Below are 24,738 nucleotides of genomic sequence, written 5' to 3' on the forward strand. Positions count from 1 at the left end.
TTGCCCCCATAGCCTCCCCATGTGCAGCATGTCGCCTCTATATGCAGCACCAAATGCCACATGTCGCCTCTATATGCAGCACCAAGTGCCACATGTCGCCCTCATATGCAGCACCATGTGCAGCACCATGTCATCCTCCCATGTGCAGCACCATGTCACCCCATGTGTGCAGCACCATGTCCCACCCCCATAGACTCCCCATGCCCACCCAAATAGTCCATACACATGAGAGAAAAAATTGTCTCCCTGTCTCCGGTGCACTGACTCTTCAGTGTACACAGCTGACGAGATGAAGTGACGTCATTGCATCAGCTGTTTCACATACTGATTTTTGGAGGAATTGGCTGGAGGCCCCTCCTCCACCAGAGGAGTCAGCAGCGCAGCGCAGAGCCACGGATGGAGAGACAGCGAACGGGCGGGCACTGTGCTGCCCATGGACCTCTGATTTCCAGCCCCACGGCTGTCTTGGTACGTGGGCCGGACTGAGACAGTTAGGCTACCGTCACACTAGCAGTATTTGGTCAGTATTTTACATCAGTATTTGTAAGCCAAAACCAGGAGTGGGTGATAAATACAGAAGTGGTGCATATGTTTCTATTATACCTTTCCTCTAATTGTTCCACTCCTGGTTTTGGCTTACAAATACTGATGTAAAATACTGACCAAATGCTGCTAGTGTGATGGAAGATTTAGAGGGCCGGATGTGTCCCATGGGCCTCACTTTGCCCAGGTCTAATACAGACATATGAGGGCTTGTTTTTTGCAGGACAAGTTGTACTATTGAATGATAACATTGATTTTTACACATAGTGTACCTGTAAAGGAATAACAAATTCCAAGTTCAGTGAAATTGTGAAAAAAAAACGATAAATTCTGACTTTTTGTTTTTAATTGTTTTTCCGGCCGCATTTTGTGCTAAAATGACCTTGCAATATCATTCTGCTCATCAGTATGATGACGGCAAAACCAAGCATCCATTTTTTTTATTATTTTAATAGTGAAAAGAAATAGAAATGTGAGAAAAAAATGTTTTTGTGTCACCATTTTATGAGACCAGTAATGTTTCTATTTTTCGGCCGATGGAGCTGTGTGATAGCTTATTTTTTGCAGGGCTAGATGACGTTTTTATTAGTACAATTTAGGATAGATGTGACTTTTTGATCGCTTATTACAGCTTTTTTTGTGGAATTGTGGCAACCAGAAAATAGGAAATTTCACATTCTTGAAATTTTTTCTGATTACGCTCCGTTCACACGTTGCGTTTTTGCTTCGTTTTTTAATGCAAATTTTCAGCTGCATTTTACAGTAGCAGCAAAGTCTATGAGATTTCAGAAATCTTATGCGCACAGCTTGATTTTTTTTGTCCTCATTATTTTGCACAAAACCATAGGTTTTGCAAAATGCCTCATGTCACTTCTTGTAGCAGTTTTTCAGCGTTTTTGTAGTATTCTTCACCTATTGAAAGCAATATGTAGTGTAAAGAAACGCTGCAAAGCGCAGTTAAAACGCAATGTGCGAACATAGCCTTATGGTCTTTACTGATCGGGTTAATTGTTTTTATATTTTGATAAAGCTGAATTTTTAAAATTTTTAAACTTCTTTATTTTCAATGGGGTACAAGGGGGATGATTTGAACTTTAAGGTATTTTTTTAAATTTTTTTTAAATTTTCACTGTTATTGTTATTGCCCTTTGGGGACTTAAAGATGCGATAGTCTGATGCCAAAGCATCACTGTATATTGCAGAAATCACAGTCTCCTGTGGGGTTTCAAAGGAGCTCCGTAATGACAGGCACAGGGGTCATCAGCTGACCCCTTGCTGTCATGGCAATCCATCGGTGACATAACAGGTGCGCCGACGGGCAAAAGAATGATGCGCACGCTTGTCGGCGCCCTCATGTTAAATGCAACTGTCAGAGATTGACAGTGTCATTTAACATGCGCCATACATGTAAGGCCAATGTCGTCAAGGGGTCAAATACCTGAGGACCCCTCCTCCACTGTGTCACGTAATTTCCTGAGGCTGAGGGCCCCCTTCCCCAGATGGGAAATGGTGGGAGAGGCGAGACCCACAGTAAATTAGGAGACAGTGGGGAAGGGGGACCACAGGAAATTAAAAATTTCCTATGGTAGACCCCCACCTTGTGTCACGTTTTAGATTGCATGGGGGGGCTCCACTAACTACCTCAGTGGCTGGAGAACTATGCTACAGGCTGCCTGCAGGCATCATCTATGTTACATACACATTACTGTCTGCAGCCAGTCATCATAAATGTCCCTCAGCCCCAGTCTCCGTCTATATATTGCTGTGCTGCTTGGGCAGGACAGCCGACCAATCACAGCACAGATCATTGCCTGAGGTGTGCTGTGAGGGGACACAAAAAAAATAATGCTGATTGGCTGCATATCAGCCATTCAGCTTTAGACTACCTCTGTCCACAGTTTATGATAAAGAGCCAGACACCCAGTGCAAGAAACAGGTGACTGTGGTGGGTCAGCTGCTGCATGCATGTGTCTCTCCTCTCTGACTCTGCCTCACACAGTCAGCTGTGTCTCTGACTGTGCTAGCTGAAGTGAGGTCGGCACTCGGCACGCTGCGCACGGGCCTGGCTCTTACCAGATCAATAGAAGTCGGCAGCAACAGGTGATGTGAAGGAGCTGCCGCGTGGCTGCACTTCACATCATTTGTTCCATACAGCCTGCGCAGCAGTGCCGGCTATAGAACAAAGTGTGCACCGCTCGGTGCACACTATTGGCATGCAGGGCAGGGACAAATAAAGGAGGCAGGGGCTGGGGGCGGGGCCCACCGGAGGATCCTCCGGGGTCCCGGTGCCCCAGTCTGACCCTGGTGGTAGCCATGCCAGAATGTATGATCAGACAGAAGTGTGGGTCTGACCAACTCTGGGACTTGGCAGAGGTGAGCAAAGGTGTGACCGTTGAAGATGGGTCAGACTCGGACCAGACAGTCGGCTCGACTGTAAGTAGGACTTATGAGCATACCAACCGGGAAATCCGGCCATGGAAAAAAAGATCATGTGAAAGGGTACACTTGGAAAGTGGGTTGACTAAAAAAGGGTCTGGTGACAAAGACAGATAGTGACTCGGGGGCTGAAGCCCAGGGCTGACGTACTGACCTCTGGGGGCGGGGGAGGCCTAACAAAGGTGTGATGCTGAATGATGCCCAAAACCGACTGAGACGATCCTCTCGACTTGCAGGGCAAGGTGTCATGGGTACCCAGTGTCGGGACCCATGGTTTATGTCATGTGTTCAACCCCGTAAGTTTGAATAGACGGAGAGGGTATGTGGTGTGGTAACCCATGTTACAGCCAGGGCACGCTGTATGTGTGCTTCAGGATGCGCTTGAAGGCATAATTATGGTGATGAGACAAAGTCCGGCAGGATTGCGAATGGCCGGTATGTGTCGCAGAGGTGCTCTGTGCTGTAAGCCCAAAATTATATTGTTATGCTGGGACTTATAGTTCCACAATAGTTTGTTGTGTTTACTTATAAGGGCAGGCTTATAGGGTTGGCTGGTGAGCTGGGCGGGACTGGCTAACCATACACACTCCCATCTAGGGGAGTGGTTACAACCATATAATGTGACTGACGTCTGGTCACATGGGTCAGAGTGTATGGATCTGTTTGGTCCATGTGCAAGGTCCTGGACGGTCGGAGTTGGAAGCTTCTGTGAGTGGAGTCTTCCTGGAAGCACCTGAGAGACTGTGGACCTGGTGGTCGGTGTTAGAAGATCCTGTGAGTGGAGTCTTCCTGGAAGCACCTTAGAGACTGTGAACCTAAATACTCAGGGTGTTAGATTGTCCTGGGATGGACTGGAGTCCTGCAAGCACCTGGTGAGAGTGTGAGTTCTGGAAAGGTCAGGGTGTTGGATTGTCCTGGGATGGACTGGAGTCCTGCAAGCACCTGGTGTGTCCATGGACTGATGGCCTGTGTGTTGGAAGTGCCTGTGATTGGACTTCCTGGAAGCGCATGTAGAGGCTGCATCTACAGAGCCTGAGACGGTTTCTGTGTTGGGGAAGCTACAGTTCCTACTGTGGGTCTGGACTATCCAAGGTGCCCTGGTCACAAGGGCGGTGATCCCAGTGAGGCAGCATTCCCCTGTGAACCAGCACTGGCAGGAGTCAATGTGTGGAGCCGGAGCTCCTGTAAGGTAACTCCAGGTAACAAGGGGTTTCGGGCAGACACGGATCTGCCATTGGAACAGACTGTCGATGTTAAATGTGTTCCTTTGATGTGTATAATGAACCGTTTGTGTTATGGTTTATGATGTCTAATAAACTGAATAAGACTGTTCATGTGGAGAAATCGTGCCTGAGTGTTTAAATCCCATACCAAGCGAGTGTACCCCAACCCACTCAGGTAGCATTTCACCACAGTGAGTATATAGATCTCACTGCATACCTCAAAAAGCTTCATTACTGTCTGCTGCTGCCTATTTTGTATATACGTAGCTGCAGGCATCTGTGTCCAGGTTTTTTTGCACCTTATACCTGATAATTTTTATTAGAAAGCAATCCATAGCCCCCTTTTTTCTACATTTATTTGCTTGGTCACACTGCTGACTATAGCCAGGTCATTTCAATACAAGAGCGTGAAAATCTAACAATTTAAAAAAAATTGTATGGCAGGACCAACTGAATAATGTGAAGTGGGTTTTCCTGTGGTCATCCAAAACCTGAGTTCAAAGGCTTATTGGGGTGCATATGACTGGGTAGCTGGGCAGGCCTTGCAGTTAATACATAAGAAAAGAGTATGGCAGGAACAACTGAATAATGTGAAGTGGGTTTTCCTGTGGCCATCCAGTACATGGGTTCAAAAGGCTTTTTGGGGTGCATATGACTTGGTAGCAACATTTTTTCAGAAATTCCTCCTGTACCTCTCGTGAAAGGGTTATTGGGGTGCGTTGTAATTCTTGGCAGGCCAGCCACTCACTGCATAGGCAATAACAGCATAGCAGACACACCGTTTTTTAATGGCGCTTTAATAATATTAAAGGGGTTGTCCACTACTTTTAGTTAACCCCCCAATGTATCCCCCCGAGGCCCCTGATGAATTGTGTAAACACCTTCTGTTGCCGTTTTCACCTGTGAGGGGCGCTATGAGTCTGGGTCACGTGACCCCCAGGCTGCAGCCGCTGCTAATTTCCGCCGACGTCAAATGAATTTCCAGACACTGGAAATTGACGTCACATAAGCAGTAGGCGTGACTCAGCCTCCACAGACAGCGGTCACTCATCAACAGTGACTGGGCTTTGAACGGCGCTGGGGACTGCAGGGCTGTGCTGGGGGTGGGACTAGGCAGGGATGTGCGGGCGCCGGGGGTATGCGTGCCGGTGCCGGGATGTGCAGGCGCCGGGGGTCTGCATGCCGGCGCCGGGATGTGCGGGCGGTGCTGGGGTCTGAGGGTGTGTGCGGTGGGTCTGCTGGCCATGCTAGGGTCTGCAAAAGCCAAAATTATGTTTTTTTGGTCAGTCTTGATGCATTTTTAAAAAAATTTTGGTGCGGCTTTTGTGCAGATTTTGTGCCTTTTTGTATGCATTTTTGAAAGCTAAATAAAGATGTATTATTGGACAAAAAAAGATTTGTGATGTCATTATTGTCCAACCTCCTCTTTTACATTTGTCCAACCCACACTCAATTACACACAGATAGACAGATAGATGATAGATGAAATGGATAGACAGATCAACATATAGATAGATCTATAGATGCATACATCTATCTATTCATATACCTATCTATAGATATATCTGGATAGATATATCTATTGATAGATGTATGGCTAGTGTAGGGTGCGTGTCCACTATCCGGATTACATCCGAATTAGCTGCAGATTGGATGCTGCGTACCTGTAGTCCCATCAGATGATGCCTGCACACACCCCAAAAGACCCCCCCGCACACACCCGAACAGTCCCGCACACACCCGAACAGTCCCGCACACACCCGAACAGCAGCACACACACCTGAACACATCCGAACAGTCCCGCACACACCCGAACAGCCAGGCACACACCCGCACTGCCCCGCACACACCTGAACAGTCCCGCACACACCCGAACATTCCCGCACAGCACCGCACACATCCGAACAGTCCCGCACACACCCGCACAAATCCGAACAGCCCGCAGACCCCACCAGCACACACCCGAACAGTCCTGCACACATCCGAACAGCCTGCAGACCCCGCCCACACACATACACGCACACAGTCACCGCCCACACACTTCTCTCCTCCCGAACTGCAGCGTTTCTCGGACCCACATTCTCAGCAAAACTGCAGATCTTTTTTACATCTGCGGTTTTGCTGCAGATGTGCCCGACTCAATGAAAGTCTAAGGGTGCAGAAACGCTGCAGTTCGGCACAAAAGAAGTGACATGCTGCGGGAAAAAAAAGCTGCGTTTCGGTGCGGCTTTTTCCGCAGCATGTGCACAACAAGTCTGCGGCTCCCATAGACTTACATTGGTTGTGCACTACACTGCGGATTTGATGCAAGCAAAAAACCCTGCGGATCTGGAATCAAATCCGCAACGTGTGCACACAGCCTTAGCATTTAGTGAACCTAGCAAAAAAGCCAAGCAAAAAACAAGTGTGGGATTTGTACATTTTTTGCAATTTCATCGCACTTTGAATTTTTTTCACATTTTCTGTTACACGACATGGTAAAACCAATGATGTTGTTCAAAAGTAGAACTTGTCCCGCAAAAGATAAGCCCTCACATGGCCATATTGATGGAAACATTATGGCTCTGGAAAGAAGGGGAGCGATAAACAAAAAAAGCTCCAGGGGTGAAGGGGTTTAGAAACATGGATATGGACATATCTATGTAAATAGACATAGATATATAGATACATATCTATATTGTTTATTTATCTATCTATCTGTGTGTAATGGAGTGAGGGTTGAACAAATGTAAAAGAGGAGATTGGACAGAAATGACATCACAAATCTTTTTGAAGATAGAGGGGGGAGAGGAGGGAGGGGTTTGGGTGTGTTTTGGAGTGGGTGTGGTTGGTTCAAGCTTAGTGGCCAGTGCAATGCATCAAGGAACTTGTAGTATTAGAGCACAATAACTCAGGAGAAAGTTGTCAATTAACCCCATGAGAGCTGGATCCAGCACTGAAGATGTGCTGCTACAGCATGATAAAAGGTAATATTGCTAAAATAAACACAGTGGATGTTTTCAGTGGCACATAATAGCAAGATTTATGAAAAAAAAAACATTTATTGTAGTGGACAACTTCTTTAATTCTGCCTGATGCCCCTCTAAAAATAGGCTTTGTGACTTTACGAGTACATCCTTCATAAATGAAGCAAGATGTGTCTCCTTATGTGTCACACACCACATGGCCAGCTAGGGTTGTTAAATGTTACAATTACATATTCCAGTGAATGCATTTGTATTGTTTGAAAGCAATTTTAAAGTTGAAAAATGCATCAAAAACGCTGTGTGTGAACATAGCCCAAGTCGTGGAGGAACATTTTTGTCTGGGGTTATTTTGCCTTATATACAAGTCATTACCCTGGAAAGGATGCACCTTAACATTAAATCCATTTTGGTTTTGTTTTTGTATGTTTTTATGGCACCTGTAAAAATGGCATGAAACTCTGACAACATTGCTTACAGCTGTGACCTTGGAGTCAGAAATGCTTCCAGGGGCGATCCCCATGAAGTTCCCATGTCATTTGAGCAGTGTTTCCATCATTTTCAGACGTTTTTAGACCTTAAAAGGACCCCCAGGGGGATTACGGTAAAAATACTTGGGTCTCCCATAGACTTACATTGGGCTCGTTGCTTGGGTCGACTACCCGAGTATTCCAATTTGCTTGACCCGAGCAACAAGCACCCGAGCATTTTAGTGCTCGTCCATCACTAATAAGGATGAATGATATCCTAAATGTAGAGAAATATAGGCAGATACTTCTCCATCTTGTAATACCATCAAGGAGGAGTGACTGGCTTCTAATTTACTCTGCAGCAGGACAACAACCCCAAACATACAGCCAATATAATTAAAAACTACAGTTGATTCTCACAAAATTAGAATATCAAAAAGTTCATTTATTTCAGTTCTTCAATAAAAAGGTGAAACTCATTATATATTGTCATTACAAACAGAGTGATCTATTTCAAGTGTTTATTTCTGTTAATGTTTATACTTATGGCTTACAGCAAATGAAAACCCAAAAGTCATTATCTCAGTAAATTAGAATACTAAATAACACCAGCTTGAAAACTAATTTTAAAATCTGAAATGTTGGCCTACTGAAATGGATGTTCAGTAAATGCACTCAATACTTGGTCAGGGCTCCTTTTGCATCAATTATTGCATCAATGTGGCATGGCATGGAGGCGTTCAGCCTGTGGCACTGCTGAGGTGTTATGGAAGCCCAGGTTGCTTTAATAGCAGCCTTCAGCTAGTCTGCATTGTTGGGTCTGGTGTCTCATCTTCCTCTTGACAATACCCCAGAGATTCTCTATGGGGTTAAGGTCAGGTGAGTTTGGAGGCCAATCAAGCATAGTTGTTTTTAAACCAGGTAGGTATTGATACTTTTGGCAGCGTGGACAGATGCCAAGTCCTGCTGGAAAATGAAATTTCTTCTCCAAAAAGCTTGCTGGCAGAGGACATAGTTACCCAAACCATCACTAATTGTGGAAACTTCAGAGTAGACCTTAAGCAGCTTGGATTGTGTGCCTATCCACTCTTCCTCCATGAATGAATTGCTTTCATCTGAAATCAACACTTTGGGCCACTGAGCAGCAGTCCAGTTCTTTTTCTCCTTGGCCCAGGTAAGATGCTTCTGGCGTTGTCTATTGGTCATGAGTGGCTTGACACAAAGAATGCGACACTTGTAGCCCATGTCCTGGATACGTCTGTGTGTGGTCGCTCTTGAAGCAATGACTCCAACAGCAGTCCACTCCTTTTGAATCTCACCCACATTTTTGAATGGCCTGCTTGCATAACCTCATATGAACTCTAGCATGGGAATTTTTCAGAATATTTTCCCATGCTACAGTTCATATGAGGTTATGCCAGCAGGGGGTGCAGCACCGCAAGTCTAGGTAGCTACATTCCCCTGCATTCCATTCATTCCCCAGTTTTTACAGCCAGGGGCAGCTGCATTAGCAGGTTCCTGGTTGTAAAATTATTTAACCCCTTCAGATGGATTTACATCGTGGGACATGACTGTACAGCAGACAGGTATGGGATATTGTTTTTTTATTTTAACTTTTTCAGAAGACAAGGGTCATCATTTGGATTGAGTGTATAATAAAGCTATTACAACACCATGTGTTTATTTCATTAAAATACTTTTCCTAGTGTGTGTGTTTTTTTAACCTTTTATTACTATTGGATTAATAATTGATAAGTGTCTTATTGACACCTCATTATTAACCAGGCTTAATGTCACCTTACATTAGCAAGGTGACATTAACCCTTTATTACCCCATATCCATTGCTACTCGGGAGTGGGAAGAGAGAGGTTAAGTGCCAGAATAGGCTCATCTTACAGATGAGCCTTTTCTGGGGTGGCTGGGGGTAGATTTTTTTAGCCAGAGGGGGCCAATATCCATGGTCCCTCTCTAGGCTATTAATATCTGCCCTCAGTCACTGGCTTTCCCACTCTGGCAGAGAAAATTGCGCGGGAGCCCACACCAGTTTTTTCCGTGATTTAACCCTTTATTTTAACACCTAGAGCACCTAAATTTTGCACACAGACACTTTTTACATTAGTAGGGAGGAATATGTAAAAAAAATAAGGGATATGAAATGGTTTACTGTATGTAAACCATGTCTCATATCCTGTCAGGTTTGATAAGGAGATAGCAAAAGCCTAGCTCTGTACGAGTATATAGACTGTATAAATGTTTTCACAAATATTTGAGGCCATGGATCCATTCTATGTCTATTTTGCAAGCCGGCGAGAAAATCTCGCCGTACGGATCACTGTTCAGGAACTTTTCTGCGTATTACGCCTGTAAAAAACGGACCGTATTTCCCTACGCTAAGTGTGACACCGGCCTCAAGGATCTTTTAAACAATTAGGCAGCCTTTGCAGGTGTTTTTTGTTAATTATTCTAGTTTACCGAGATAATTATTTTTGGGTTTTCATTGGCTGTAAGCCATAATCCTCAAAATTAACAGACATAAACACGTGAAATAGATCACTCTGTAATGACTATATAAAATGAGTTTCACTTTTATATTGAAGAACTGAAATAAATTAACTTTTTGATGATATTCTATTTTCATGAGAATCACCTGTATCTACAGTGCAAAGAACAACAAGGAGTCCTGGAAAAGTTGAGATAAGGACTTTGTGGAAACCATAACATCATCATCGAGTCTGTCTGGGATTAGATGAAGAAACAGAAAGGTTTACGCAAGTCCACATCCACTGAAGATCTGTGGTTAGTTGTACAAGGAACAACCTCTGCAGTGAATGTCTCCAAAAACTGTGAGCAAGTGTACCTAGAAGAATTGATACTGTTTTGAAGGCAATGAGTGGCCACTCCAAATATTGATTTTATTTACATTTCCCTTGCTTATTCATTTAGCATTTTTTTTTATAAGTGATAAAAATAAACTAGTAACACTTATGGGTTTGAAAGCATTTTTTACATCTGTCTGAAACTTAAATTAAATGAAAAGTTAAGGTAAAGTAGTTATATCCTGGCAATCCTGACTTCTGGTTGTAATAAATTTTGAAGAATTTCAGCTTTCAGCAGAATCATCAGCACTCAAACATTGTTGCACAATGAACTGTTTTAATTGGAATATACAGAAATTATAACCTTCATTATCAATAACATGAAGCTTTACATGAGAAACATACACAAAATCAAAGAGTTCATAAAATTTAGTCTAGAACACATCTACTAAAGATAGTCCACAGCATAAGCCTGCAGCTATTTCTCTTTGTTTTCATCAAGCAGCATGAAGTAAAGGAATTGTTCAAGCCTCTTCCCCCTCTCCAATTACACACCCAAGGTCCCACAACAAAAATATTTAAAACAACTGAACAGTGGGAAAGTTTGTCAGGACACCAGGTGTGTATTTGACAGCTGAAGATGAGCCTCTGAACACAGGGCTGATTACGAATTCCAAATCCATGCACCTCAAAGAGGATAATGTGGAGAATGATGATGTGCTGCCTCTTTAAGTAGAGTATGATTGTCATTGTGGTTGTTTCTTCAGTTAATCCCCAATCATGAAGAAGCAACTTTAATTTGAAAAAAAAAACAGGTCTTTTTACTACTGATAACAGGGTAAATATATACAAATGGTAGGTGGTCAAATTTAGACTCACAGTGGAAGGTTGACCCATACATACAGACAGAGTATACGTGTCCTATCAATTCCAATACTTATCAATACTTTTCTTATCAATTCAATATCCCAGAGAGGATACTGTGGGATACTTTTCTTACAAATTCAATTCACTCGTTCTCAGGCATTCCCTTCTGGTAATCCTCATTCAATTATCCTTACTTTGGGATGAGTTTTGCTTCTCCTCTGAGGTTTTTTCCTCCTAGAGGTGCAATAGGAAGCCTTCTAATCTGTAGACTGCCAGCTCCACACCTTTTTCAACGGTCCCCTTTAGATCCAGCAGTTAAGAGGGAGAACAACATCTCCTCTTTTGCAGTCTGCCTTCCTCTACTGACTGCTCTCTCCTTTGATTTTTTTTTTTAAATAAGCCCCTGAGAGGGTAGATTAACCCTTTGAGTGCTGCCTGTCAGCAAGTCTCACAGTATGTTACAACATACAGTTTATGCATAAATCACGGTATTTGCATGGAACACTCTATACATCCAGTATCCCATGGAGATAGCCACTTTGTGGGATTCCACACCTGCACTCTCTATATGAGAAGCTCTTCCTACCATTAGCAGAATACTTTATTGACTTCAAGACCAGAAGATTTACTCATTTCATCACAGATCCTGCTTGAAAATGGGAACTACCCCAAAACAACACACTGAAAGTAGAACGATTTTCCATCCAAGTCAACCTTGCCATTTTGAGCACTAATGTTTCTCTGCTGCCGTATATCTGATTGGAACTTTATGCGCATCTCAGATTAAGAGATACTGCACTTAGTGGATATGGTGACTTTAATTTATCACCAGATATTAGATTGTGTAGAAGTTGAGTGGATTAGGCAGCTACCATGAGAAAAGTAAGGTTTAGAAGTACATTCATTTCTGTACCTGCATATAAAAATGTAGAATATGTGGAATAAAAACTCAGATATGATTTAAATTGATGCTAAAGAGTATTAGATTGATTTTTGGGGAAAGGGAATAAAGCTGAGCAGTGTATCATTACAAATATCTCTGCATATTCAGCTCTCATCCCATAGTATTTGTCCATGTGGGGGTGGGAAGTAGAGCTGAGCTGTAGGATGAGCACTGCAGATGCAGAAGTGTTTGTAATGACACACAGTTCTGCTTTTCCCACCTCCCTTGCTTGTAATCAGTGTTACTAATCACACATCACGCATCATGCAAAGAATTAAACACTCCTAACTTTTGCTTCTGTCCCCCTTGGTTATAAAGAGAATTAGTATATAGACTTTACGAGCCAATATTTCCACAAAAGAGATGAGAAGTTGACAAGTTTTACTCAGCTACGCAGCCACAATTCCATTATGTGGTCAGTTTAACATGTTCAAACTGGCGAAAGGTCCTTTAAGATTTACAGTATAAAATCCCTCATGCGGAAAAATAGTTTTAGTAGTAAAGGGTACTCGCAGTGCAAAATCTATCCCTAAATGTAGATTTGTAATAAACCAAAGTCACCAACTGAACCAATTTATATTTACAATTGGATATTTGTCATACTTACGTTAACAAGCACAGGTTTCTGTGGTTTCTGAAAATGAAATGTGGTTAGAATTTTAACTATGTGGTAGACGAAAAGCCATAAATAACAACATTACAGGGAAATGTCCCTTGCATTGAGCAACAATTTGTATATGTGGTTTTGGTGGGCAAAACTGAGCATATGTATGAATGAAAGACTTTAACGTGTGGGCAGCACAGGACCGTGATAAAGTATCATCAAAATATATCACCAGAATATGTATATTCTGTATTATTTCTTTGTTTAAATCGTAAAGCTGCCACTGTGCAGCTTTTACCATAATTTGCAAAACGCCTTTAACTCCTTTGATTCACGACCAATTTTGGCTTTTATGACAAAACATTTTTTTTTATTTTTTTTTATTGTTGCATTTCAGGAATCATAATTTTTTTATTCTTCTGGCAACATTCTTAAGAAGGCTAATATTTTTGGTGGAATGGACTTTGTCAGTGAAATCATTTTGGTGTACATACAACTTTTATTAACTCTTTTTAGGGAGGAATATAACAGCAATTTTGGCATGTTAAGTTTTAAGTGTTATGCTATTCTCCATTCTACACAATTAAAGAGTTAACTTTACTCTGTAGGTCTGTATAAATATGATAATCCCAAATGTATATACAGTCATGGCTAAAAGTGTTGGCACCCTTGAAATTGTTCCAGAAAATGAAGTACTTCTCCCAAAAAATTATTGAAATTACCGTATATACTCGAGTATAAGCCGACCTGAGTATAAGCCGACCCCCCTAATTTTGCCACAAAAAACTGGGAAAACTTATTGACTCGAGTAGGGTTGAGCGAAACGGGTCGAACATTTTCAAAAGTCGCCGACTTTTGGCTAAGTCGGGGTTTCATGAAACCCGATCCGACCCCTGTGCGGGGTCGGCCATGCGGTACGCGACTTTCGCGCCAAAGTCGCGTTTCAATGACGCGAAAAGCGCCATTTCTCAGCCAATGAAGGTAAACGCAGAGTGTGGGCAGCGTGATGACATAGGTCCTGGTCCCCACCATCTTAGAGAAGGGCATTGCAGTGATTGGCTTGCTGTCTGCGACGTCACAGGGGCTATAAAGAGGCGTTCCCGCCGACCGCCATCTTACTGCTGCTGATCTGAGCTTAGGGAGAGGTTGCTGCCGCTTTGTCAGAAGCAGGGATAGCGTTAGGCAGGGTCCATTAACCACAAAACCGCTTGTGCTGCAGCGATTTGCACTGTCCAACACCACCCTCGGTGTGCAGGGACAGTGGAAGTTTTTTTTTTTTTTTTTTTCCCCTCAGCGCTGTAGCTCATTGGGCTGCCCTAGAAGGCTCCCTGATAGCTGCATTGCTGTGTGTACGCCGCTGTGCAAACCAACTGCTTTTTTCAAAGCACAAATCCTCTTGTTCCTTCCTTTCTGCACAGCTATCTTTTTTGTTTGTCCACACTTTTTATTTCATTTGTGCATCAGTCCACTCCTTATTGCTGCCTGCCATACCTGGCTGAGATTACTGCAGGCAGGGAGATAGTAGCTGCCTGCCATACCTGGCTGAGATTACTGCAGGCAGGGAGATAGTAATTGTAGGACATTCCCTGTTTTTTTTTTTTTTTTTTTTTTGGTGGGAGATTAAGATTGGCAATTTGGCATTTCTGCTAGAGTGCCATCCCTGTGTGTGCCATCTCTCTCACATAGTGGGCCATAGAAAGCCTTTTCATTTTTCTGTATTTTTTTTTGTGGGGTGTATAAATTCTCCCTGATAAAAATACAGTGGGAGATTAATATTGGCCTTTGGGCTTGTGTGCCAGTCCTGAGTGTGCCATCTCTCTCACAAATAGTGGGCCATAGAAAGCCTATTTATTTTTTTTTTTGGTTTTATAAATTCTCCCTGAAAAAAAGGGAGATTAATATTGGCCTCTGGGCTTGTGTGCCAGTCCTGAGCGTGCCATCTGTGCCAGCCCTGAGCGTGCCATCTCTCTCACAAATAGTGGGCCATAGAAAGCCTATTTAATTTTTTTTTTTGTTTTATAAATTTTCCCTGAAAAAAGGGAGATTAATATTGGCCTCTGGGCTTGTGTGCCAGTTGTGAGCGTGCCATCTGTGCCAGTCCTGAGCGTGCCATCTCTCTCACAAATAGTGGGCCATAGAAAGCCTATTTAAATATTTTTTTGGTTTTATAAATTCTCCCAGAAAAAAAGGGAGATTAATATTGGCCTCTGGGCTTGTGTGCCAGTCCTGAGCGTGCCATCTGTGCCAGCCAGCCCTGAGCGTGCCATCTCTCTCACAAATAGTGGGCCATAGAAAGCCTATTTAATTTTTTTTTTTGTTTTATCAATTTTCCCTGAAAAAAGGGAGATTAATATTGGCCTCTGGGCTTGTGTGCCAGTTGTGAGCGTGCCATCTGTGCCAGTCCTGAGCGTGCCATCTCTCTCACAAATAGTGGGCCATAGAAAGCCTATTTAAATATTTTTTTGGTTTTATAAATTCTCCCAGAAAAAAAGGGAGATTAATATTGGCCTCTGGGCTTGTGTGCCAGTCCTGAGCGTGCCATCTGTGCCAGCCAGCCCTGAGCGTGCCATCTCTCTCACAAATAGTGGGCCATAGAAAGCCTATTTAATTTTTTTTTTTGTTTTATCAATTTTCCCTGAAAAAAGTGAGATTAATATTGGCCTCTGGGCTTGTGTGCCAGTTGTGAGCGTGCCATCTGTGCCAGTCCTGAGCGTGCCATCTCTCTCACAAATAGTGGGCCATAGAAAGCCTATTTAAATATTTTTTTGGTTTTATAAATTCTCCCAGAAAAAAAGGGAGATTAATATTGGCCTCTGGGCTTCTGTGCCAGTCCTGAGCGTCCCATCTCTCTCACAAATAGTGGGCCATAGAAAGCCTATTTTATTTTTTTTTTGGGTTTTAGAAATTCTCCCTGAAAAAAGGGAGATTAATATTGGCCTCTGGGCTTGTGTGCCAGTTGTGAGCGTGCCATCTGTGCCAGTCCTGAGCGTGCCATCTCTCTCACAAATAGTGGGCCATAGAAAGCCTATTTAAATATTTTTTTGGTTTTATAAATTCTCCCAGAAAAAAAGGGAGATTAATATTGGCCTCTGGGCTTCTGTGCCAGTCCTGAGCGTGCCATCTGTGCCAGTCCTGAGCGTCCCATCTCTCTCACAAATAGTGGGCCATAGAAAGCCTATTTTATTTTTTTTTTGGGTTTCAGAAATTCTCCCTGGAAAAAAAAAGGGAGATTAATATTGCCCTTTGGGCTTGTGTGCCAGTACTAAGCGTTCCATCTCTCTCTCTCTCTCAGTCAGTGGGCCATAGAACGCATATTTTTGGTTTTATTTGTTTTCTAAATTCTCCCTGAAAAAATCATTTTATTTTATTTGGTTTCTAAATTCTTCCTGATAAAATCATATTTTTTTTATTATTTTTATTTCTAAAGTCTCCCTGAAAAAAAAAAAAAAAAAACAACCAAAAAAACAGTGGGAGATTAATATTGGCCTTTCTGCTTGTGTGCCAGTCTTGACTCCTGGGTGTGCCATCTCTCTCTCTCTCTCTCTCTCTCTCTCTCTCTCTCCAATTGTGGTCCATAGAAAGCCTATATTTTTTTTCCTTGATTTGGGTTCTAAAATCTACCAGAGAAAATAACTACATCAATCATTGGTAGAAAAATATTGGCCTCTGGGTTTGTGTGCCACTCCTGACTCCTGTGTGCGTCATCTCTCAGTCAGTGGGCCATAGAACGCCTATTTTTGTTTTTATTTGTTTTATAAATTCTCCCTGAAAAAATCATTTTATTTTATTTGGTTTCTAAATTCTTCCTGATAAAATCATATTTTTTTTATTATTTTTTTTTCTAAAGTCTCCCTGAAAAAAAAAAAAAAAAAAAAAAACAGTGGGAGATTAATATTGGCCTTTCTGCTTGTGTGCCAGTCTTGACTCCTGGGTGTGCCATCTCTCTCTCTCTCTCTCTCCAATTGTGGTCCATAGAAAGCCTACATTTTTTTTCCTTGATTTGGGTTCCAAAATCTACCAGAGAAAATAACTCCATCAATCATTGGTAGAAAAATATTGGCCTCTGGGCTTGTGTGCCACTCCTGATTCCTGTGTGCGTCATCTCTCACTCAGTGGCCCATAGAAAGCATATAGTTTGTTACATTTGTTTTCTAAATTCTCCCTGCAAAAATCTATTTTTTTTTTTGGGGGGGGTTTCTAAAGTGTTCCTGAAAAAAATAAAAATAAAAAAAAAATAATAGTGTGACATTAATATTAACATTTGTGCTTCAGTGACAGTCCTGCGTGTGGGGCATCTCTCTAATTTGCAGCCACCAAAAAAAGAGTGTGTAACATTGGGCCTGATTTTCGCTGTGGTCTCACCAACCTGTAAAGGGGTAGCTAAATCATACTGAAGTTATAGCTCACCGTGTAAGTTGTGTGACTGCAACAAATAACGTTAGTTTGGTTACGTTTTTAAAACAATGAGGAAGTCTAGTGGAAGAGGTCGTGGCCGGGGGCGTTCATTGTCAGCTGGTAATGAGGGTAGTGGTAGTGGTGGAGCATCAGGTGGTCGTGGGGGAAAAAATATTGCACCTAAGTCTGGAGCTGTGGAGCCAGGTTCGTCGTCCGGCTACACAAGGCCTCGAACGCTCCCTTTTCTGGGATTAGGAAAACCGCTTTTAAAGCCGGAGCAGCAAGAGCAAGTTTTGGCTTATCTTGCTGACTCAGCCTCTAGCTCTTTTGCCTCATCTCGTGAAACTGGTAAAAGTAAAAGCAGCGCGTCGTTAGTGGATGTTCACGGTCAGGGACAAGTCACTTCCTTGTCCTCTTCAGCAAAAACAACAACAGAGAAGAATGCAGCAGGCGACACAACGGGTTACTCCATGGAGCTCTTTACACATACCGTCCCTGGCTTAGAAAGTGAAGCAGTTAACAGTCCATGCCCATTACAAATTGAATCTGACATGGAGTGCACTGACGCACAGCCACAGCCAGACTACTATGCTGGTCCTTTGACTCAGACCACAACATTGCCCTCGCAGGGTGCTGATCAAGAATCAGACCCTGATGAGACTATGTTGCCCCATCACGAACGCTATACCACCGAACGACACGGTGACACAGACGAAGTTGCGCAGGAGGTACAAGAAGAGTTATTAGATGACCCAGTTCTTGACCCCGATTGGCAGCCATTGGGGGAACAGGGTGCAGGCGGCAGCAGTTCTGAAGCAGAGGAGGAGGAGGGGCCGCAGCAGGCATCAACATCGCCACAGGTTCCATCTGCCGGGCCCGTATCTTGCCCAAAACGCGTGGCAAAGCCAAAACCTGGTGGAGGACAGCGTGGCCATCCGGTTAAAGCTCAGTCTGCAATGCCTGAAAAGGTATCCGATGCTAGAAAGAGTGCAGTCTGGCATTTTTTTAAACAACATCCAATTGATCAGCGCAAAGTCATCTGTCAAAAATGTTCTACTTCCTTAAGCAGAGGTCAGAATCTGAAAAGTCTCAATACTAGTTGCATGCATAGACATTTAACCACCATGCATTTGAAAGCTTGGACTAACTACCAAACGTCCCTTAAGGTTGTTGCACCCTCGGCCAATGAAGCTAGTCATCAACGCAACATCCCTTCCGGCAGTGTAGGACCACCATTTAGCGCACCACCTGCTGTATCTGTGCAGGTATCTTTGCCAGGCCAAAGCAGTCAGGGTCAGGGAATCACCAGTTTCGTAGTAGGAAACACTGCATCTAGGGCACCGGCGGCAACAATACCATCTCCCACCGTCTCTCAGTCTGCCATGTCCACCGGCACCCCCGCTAGTTCCACGATCTCCAGCTCTCCAGTCCAGCTCACCCTACATGAGACTATGGTTAGAAAAAGGAAATACTTAGCCTCGCATCCGCGTACACAGGGTTTGAACGCCCACATAGCTAGACTAATCTCGTTAGAGATGATGCCCTACCGGTTAGTTGAAAGCGAAGCTTTCAAAGACCTGATGGACTACGCTGTACCACGCTACGAGCTACCCAGTCGACACTTTTTTTCCAGAAAAGCCATCCCAGCCCTCCACCAGCATGTTAAAGAGCGCATCGTCCATGCACTCAGGCAATCTGTGAGCACAAAGGTGCACCTGACAACAGATGCATGGACCAGTAGGCATGGCCAGGGACGTTACGTGTCCATCACGGCACACTGGGTAAATGTGGTGGATTCAGGGTCCACAGGGGACAGCAAGTTTGGGACAGTTCTGCCTAGCCCACGGTCTAGTAAACAGTTGTCTGTAGCCGTTCGCACCCCCTCCTCCTCCTCCTCCTCGTCCTCCTGCAGAAGCAAGAGCTCGTCCACAGACCGCAGTCGCACAAACACTCCATCCGCACCTGCCACTGTTGCACACCAGGTCTCCCATTATGGGGCAGCTACTGGCATACGTCAGCAGGCTGTATTGGCTATGAAGTGTTTGGGCGACAATAGACACACCGCGGAAGTTCTGTCCGAGTTCTTGCAGCAAGAAACGCAGTCGTGGCTGGGCACTGTAGATCTTGAGGCAGGCAAGGTAGTGAGTGATAACGGAAGGAATTTCATGGCTGCCATCTCCCTTTCCCAACTGAAACACATTCCTTGCCTGGCTCACACCTTAAACCTGGTGGTGCAGTGCTTCCTGAAAAGTTATCCGGGGTTATCCGACCTGCTCCTCAAAGTGCGTGGACTTTGCGCACATATCCGCCGTTCGCCTGTACACTCCAGCCGTATGCAGACCTATCAGCGTTCTTTGAACCTTCCCCAGCATCGCCTAATCATAGACGTTGCAACAAGGTGGAACTCAACACTGCACATGCTTCAGAGACTGTGCGAACAGAGGCGGGCTGTTATGTTTTTGTGGGAGGATACACATACACGGGCAGGCAGTAGGATGGCAGACATGGAGTTGTCAGGTGTGCAGTGGTCGAAGATTCAAGACATGTGTCAAGTCCTTCAGTGTTTTGAGGAATGCACACGGCTGGTTAGTGCAGACAACGCCATAATAAGCATGAGCATCCCCCTAATGCGTCTGCTGATGCAAAGTTTGACGCACATAAAGGATCAGGCGTCTGCACCAGAGGAAGAGGAAAGCCTTGATGACAGTCAGCGATTGTCTGGTCAGGGCAGTGTACATGACGAGGTACCGGGCGAAGAGGAGGTGGAGGATGAGGAGGATGATGGGGATGAGTATATTTTTAATGAGGAAGCTTTCCCGGGGGCACGGGAAATTGGTGGCGTGGCAAGGCCGGGTTCTGGTTTTTTGAGGGACACAAGTGACGTAGATTTGCCTGCAACTGCCCCTCAACCAAGCACAACCGCAGATTTGACAACGGGAACTTTGGCCCACATGGCGGATTATGCCTTGCGTATCCTCAAAAGGGACACACGCATTACAAAAATGATGAACGATGACGATTACTGGTTGGCCTGCCTCCTTGATCCTCGCTATAAAGGCAAATTGCAAAATATTATGCCACATGAGAACTTGGAACTAATATTAGCAACAAAACAATCAACTCTTGTTGACCGTTTGCTTCTGGCATTCCCTGCACACAGCGCCCGTGATCGTTCTCACACGAGCTCCAGGGGCCAGCAGACCAGAGGTGTTAGAGGGGCAGAAATCAGAAGTGGCGTTGGCCAGAGGGGTTTTCTGACCAGGTTGTGGAGTGATTTTTCTATGACCGCAGACAGGACAGGTACTGCAGCATCAATTCAAAGTGACAGGAGACAACATTTGTCCAGTATGGTTACAAACTATTTTTCATCCCTTATCGACGTTCTCCCTCAACCGTCATTCCCATTTGATTACTGGGCATCCAAATTAGACACCTGGCCAGAATTGGCAGAATATGCATTGCAGGAGCTTGCTTGCCCGGCAGCTAGTGTCCTATCAGAAAGAGTATTCAGTGCTGCAGGTTCAATACTAACAGAAAAAAGGACTCGTCTGGCTACCCAAAATGTAGATGATCTAACCTTCATTAAAATGAACCACAACTGGATTTCAAAATCTTTTGCCCCACCCTGCCCGGCTGACACCTAGCTTTCCTATGAAAAGGTCTTGCCTGTGGACTATTCTGAATGACTTTTCCAATCTCGTAATTTTCTTCACCTGATTGTCCAGCATACGACATGTTTCCACCTCACGAAATGGCCAAACTCCCCACACGGGGCCGTGCTATCGCCACTTTGCGCTTGGACCCTTGAGAGTGCTGTTTGTCTGAAGAGGTGGGTGTGGCCGCTTTTGGTCGACGGCACTGCCACTGGGTCCCTCATAGTACAATAAAGTGTCTCTGGCGGTGGTGGTGCGCACCCAACGTCAGACACACCGTTGTAATATGAGGGGCCCTGTGCCTGTACCGCCGGCCACAAGACAGTTCCCCCCCCCAGCTCAAACAGTGCTCTACCACTAGCAAAATTATCTCTCACAGCTTCACCAATGTGTAGTCTAGCCGCTGACATCCTTCAATGCCTGGCACTGACAATACCATTGTTTTGACATTTTTGTTATGTTAGGCCTTCGAAGCCTGTCTGCGGTCCCTTCTTTCTACAACTACTACACTGACCAGGCCACTGCTGGCCGTGTTACCCTGGAACCAATTTAAAAGTGCCTACAGTCAGCCCAATTTTGTTATGTTAGGCCTTCGAAGACTGTCTGCCGTCACTCCTTCCACTAGACTTCCACTGACCATACACTGCTGCCCATGTACCCCTGGAACCAATTTAAAGTGCCTACAGCCAGCCCAATTTTGTTATGTTAGGCCTTCGAAGCCTGTCTGCGGTCACTCCTTCCACTAGACTTCCACTGACCAGACCACTGCTGCCCGTGTACCCCTGGAACCAATTTAAAAGTGCCTACAGCCAGCCCAAGTTTGTTATGTTAGGCCTTCTAAGCCTGTCTGCGGTCCATTCTTTCAACTACTACTACACTGACCAGGTCACTGCTGCCCGTGTACCCCTGGAACCAATTTAAAATTGCCTACAGCCAGCCCAATTTTTTTATTTTAGGCCTTCGATGCCTGTCTGCGGTCCATTCTTTCAACTACTACTACACTGACCAGGTCACTGCTGTCCGTGTACCCCTGGAACCAATTTAAAATTGCCTACAGCCATGTGTTATTATTTTAGGCCTTCGATGCCTGTCTGCGGTCACTCCTTCCACTAGGCCTCCACTGACCACACCACTGCTGTCCGTGTACCCCTGGAACCAATTTAAAATTGCCTACAGCCAGCCCAATTTTTTTATTTTAGGCCTTCGATGCCTGTCTGCGGTCCATTCTTTCAACTACTACTACACTGACCAGGTCACTGCTGCCCGTGTACCCCTGGAACCAATTTAAAATTGCCTACAGCCATGTGTTATTATTTTAGGCCTTCGATGCCTGTCTGCGGTCACTCCTTCCACTAGGCCTCCACTGACCACACCACTGCTGTCCGTGTACCCCTGGAACCAATTTAAAATTGCCTACAGCCATGTGTTATTATTTTAGGCCTTCGATGCCTGTCTGCGGTCCATTCTTTCAACTACTACTACACTGACCAGGGCACTGCTGGCCGTGTACCCCTGGAACCAACATCAGAAAATATAAAAATAAGTATTTTGCTTATAAAAAAGAAAATACTGGTGAGATATCAAATGCAGACATTTTAACATTAAAAACAAACACACAACTCTAATCTGGTACAGTACTAAAAATGGCCACCAGCTACAATTACTTTCTCCTGCAAGTAGTTAACTGAAAGTTTTTTTAAATTGAAAACACACATATGGCATCCACCGAGTGTTGTCCTGTCGCGTCTTCTTTATATTATTGCCGAGAAGATGCAAAATAATGAAAATAATAAAATCATTAATTACCAAAATAATAGAGAAAGTCAACACCACATTGCAAATAAACATTCATTCCAAATAAAGAAGCAGGGCGCGTCCGAGGGTGAGTATATACCTAATAAGAATATAATCACCCTCGGACGCGCAATGCTTATTTCCAACAGCCTTCCTTCCTAAGAATCAGCCCTTCCGTCGTGTAGAGAGACGTTGTGTTACACTCCAAGGTGTTCCCCAGGTTGCCTTTCCTGAGCTTCGATCTTCCGGCTCTCGTTTAGTAGTTCTTGGAAACTACTCTGCATTAGGCCTTCAAATTGGGTATGGGGTGTAGAGAGATGGTGTGTTCCACTCCAAGGTGTTCCCCAGGTTGCCTTTCCTGAGCTTCGATCTTCCGGCTCTCGTTTAGTAGTTGTTGGAAACTACGCTGCATTAGGCCTTCAAATTGGGTATGGGGTGTAGCGAGAGGGTGTGTTACACTCCAAGGTGTTCCCCAGGTTGCCTTTCCTGAGCTTCGATCTTCCGGCTCTCGTTTAGTAGTTCTTGGAAACTACACTGCATTAGGCCTTCAAATTGGGTATGGGGTGTAGAGAGAGGGTGTGTTACACTCCAAGGTGTTCCCCAGGTTGCCTTTCCTGAGCTTCGATATTCCGGCTCTCGTTTAGTAGTTGTCGGAAACTACGCTGCATTAGGCCTACAAATTGGGTATGGGGCGTAGAGAGAGGGTGTGTTACACTCCAAGGTGTTCCCCAGGTTGCCTTTCCTGAGCTTCGATATTCCGGCTCTCGTTTAGTAGTTGTCGGAAACTACGCTGCATTAGGCCTACAAATTGGGTATGGGGTGTAGAGAGAGGGTGTGTTACACTCCAAGGTGTTCCCCAGGTTGCCTTTCCTGAGCTTCGATCTTCATGCTCTCGTTTAGTAGTTGTCGGAAACTACGCTGCATTAGGCCTACAAATTGGGTATGGGGTGTAGAGAGAGGGTTTGTTACACTCCAAGGTGTTCCCCAGGTTGCCTTTCCTGAGCTTCGATCTTCCGGCTCTCGTTTAGTAGTTGTTGGAAACTACGCTGCATTAGGCCTTCAAATTGGGTATGGGGTGTAGCGAGAGGGTGTGTTACACTCCAAGGTGTTCCCCAGGTTGCCTTTCCTGAGCTTCGATCTTCCGGCTCTCGTTTAGTAGTTCTTGGAAACTACACTGCATTAGGCCTTCAAATTGGGTATGGGGTGTAGAGAGAGGGTGTGTTACACTCTAAGGTGTTCCCCAGGTTTCCTTGCCATTGCTTCGGTCTTCCGACTCTCGTTTAGTAGTTGTAGAAAAGTACACTGCATTAGGCCATACAAAATGGGTATGGGGTGGAGAGAGATGGTGTGTTACACTCCAAGGTGTTCCCCAGGTTGCCTTTCCTGAGCTTCTATCTTCAGGCTCTCATTAAATTGTGGTTAAATGGAACAACTGCATTTGGCGTACTAGTTGGTTTGGGGCCTACTATCGGTGTCTGCCACTCCTTGCTGTTCTCCTCCACTGAACAAAGCTGTGCCGCCTGTTTACTACGGTTGCCAATTTTGAACTGCATTTCGACTACTTACTGATTTGGCCCTACTCTCTGTGTCAGCCTCTCATTCCAGTTGTCCTCCACTGCAATGCCCCCTGGTTATTCCTGTGTTACCAATTTTGAACTGCATTTAGCCCACTTTCTTCTTTGGGCCTATATCTGTGTTTCCACTTCATCGTGCCCATTGCCCAGCCAGTGATAGATGAGTCTGCTGGTACATTGACCCATAACGCAACATTCCCCGTGCACGCTACACAACAACATTGTGACCCTGCTGAAAGTCAGGTTGCTCTTCCCGCATACCATACCACCTTACACGGGGACAAAGAGGAAGGTGCAGATGAAAGTGCAGGTTCCTTCATCAGGTGGGGGGAGGAATACTAGTTGGCGACGTCACTGGCACAGGGCCTCTCATAGTACGCAAAAGTGTTGCTGCCGGTGGGAGGCGCCCCCGCCGTGCAAACACACCGCTGTACTTTGAGGGGCCCTGTGCCAGTG

The sequence above is a fragment of the Ranitomeya imitator genome, chromosome 1 (genome assembly GCF_032444005.1).
Source record: "Ranitomeya imitator isolate aRanImi1 chromosome 1, aRanImi1.pri, whole genome shotgun sequence".
In the NCBI taxonomy this organism is placed as follows: Eukaryota; Metazoa; Chordata; class Amphibia; order Anura; family Dendrobatidae; genus Ranitomeya; species Ranitomeya imitator.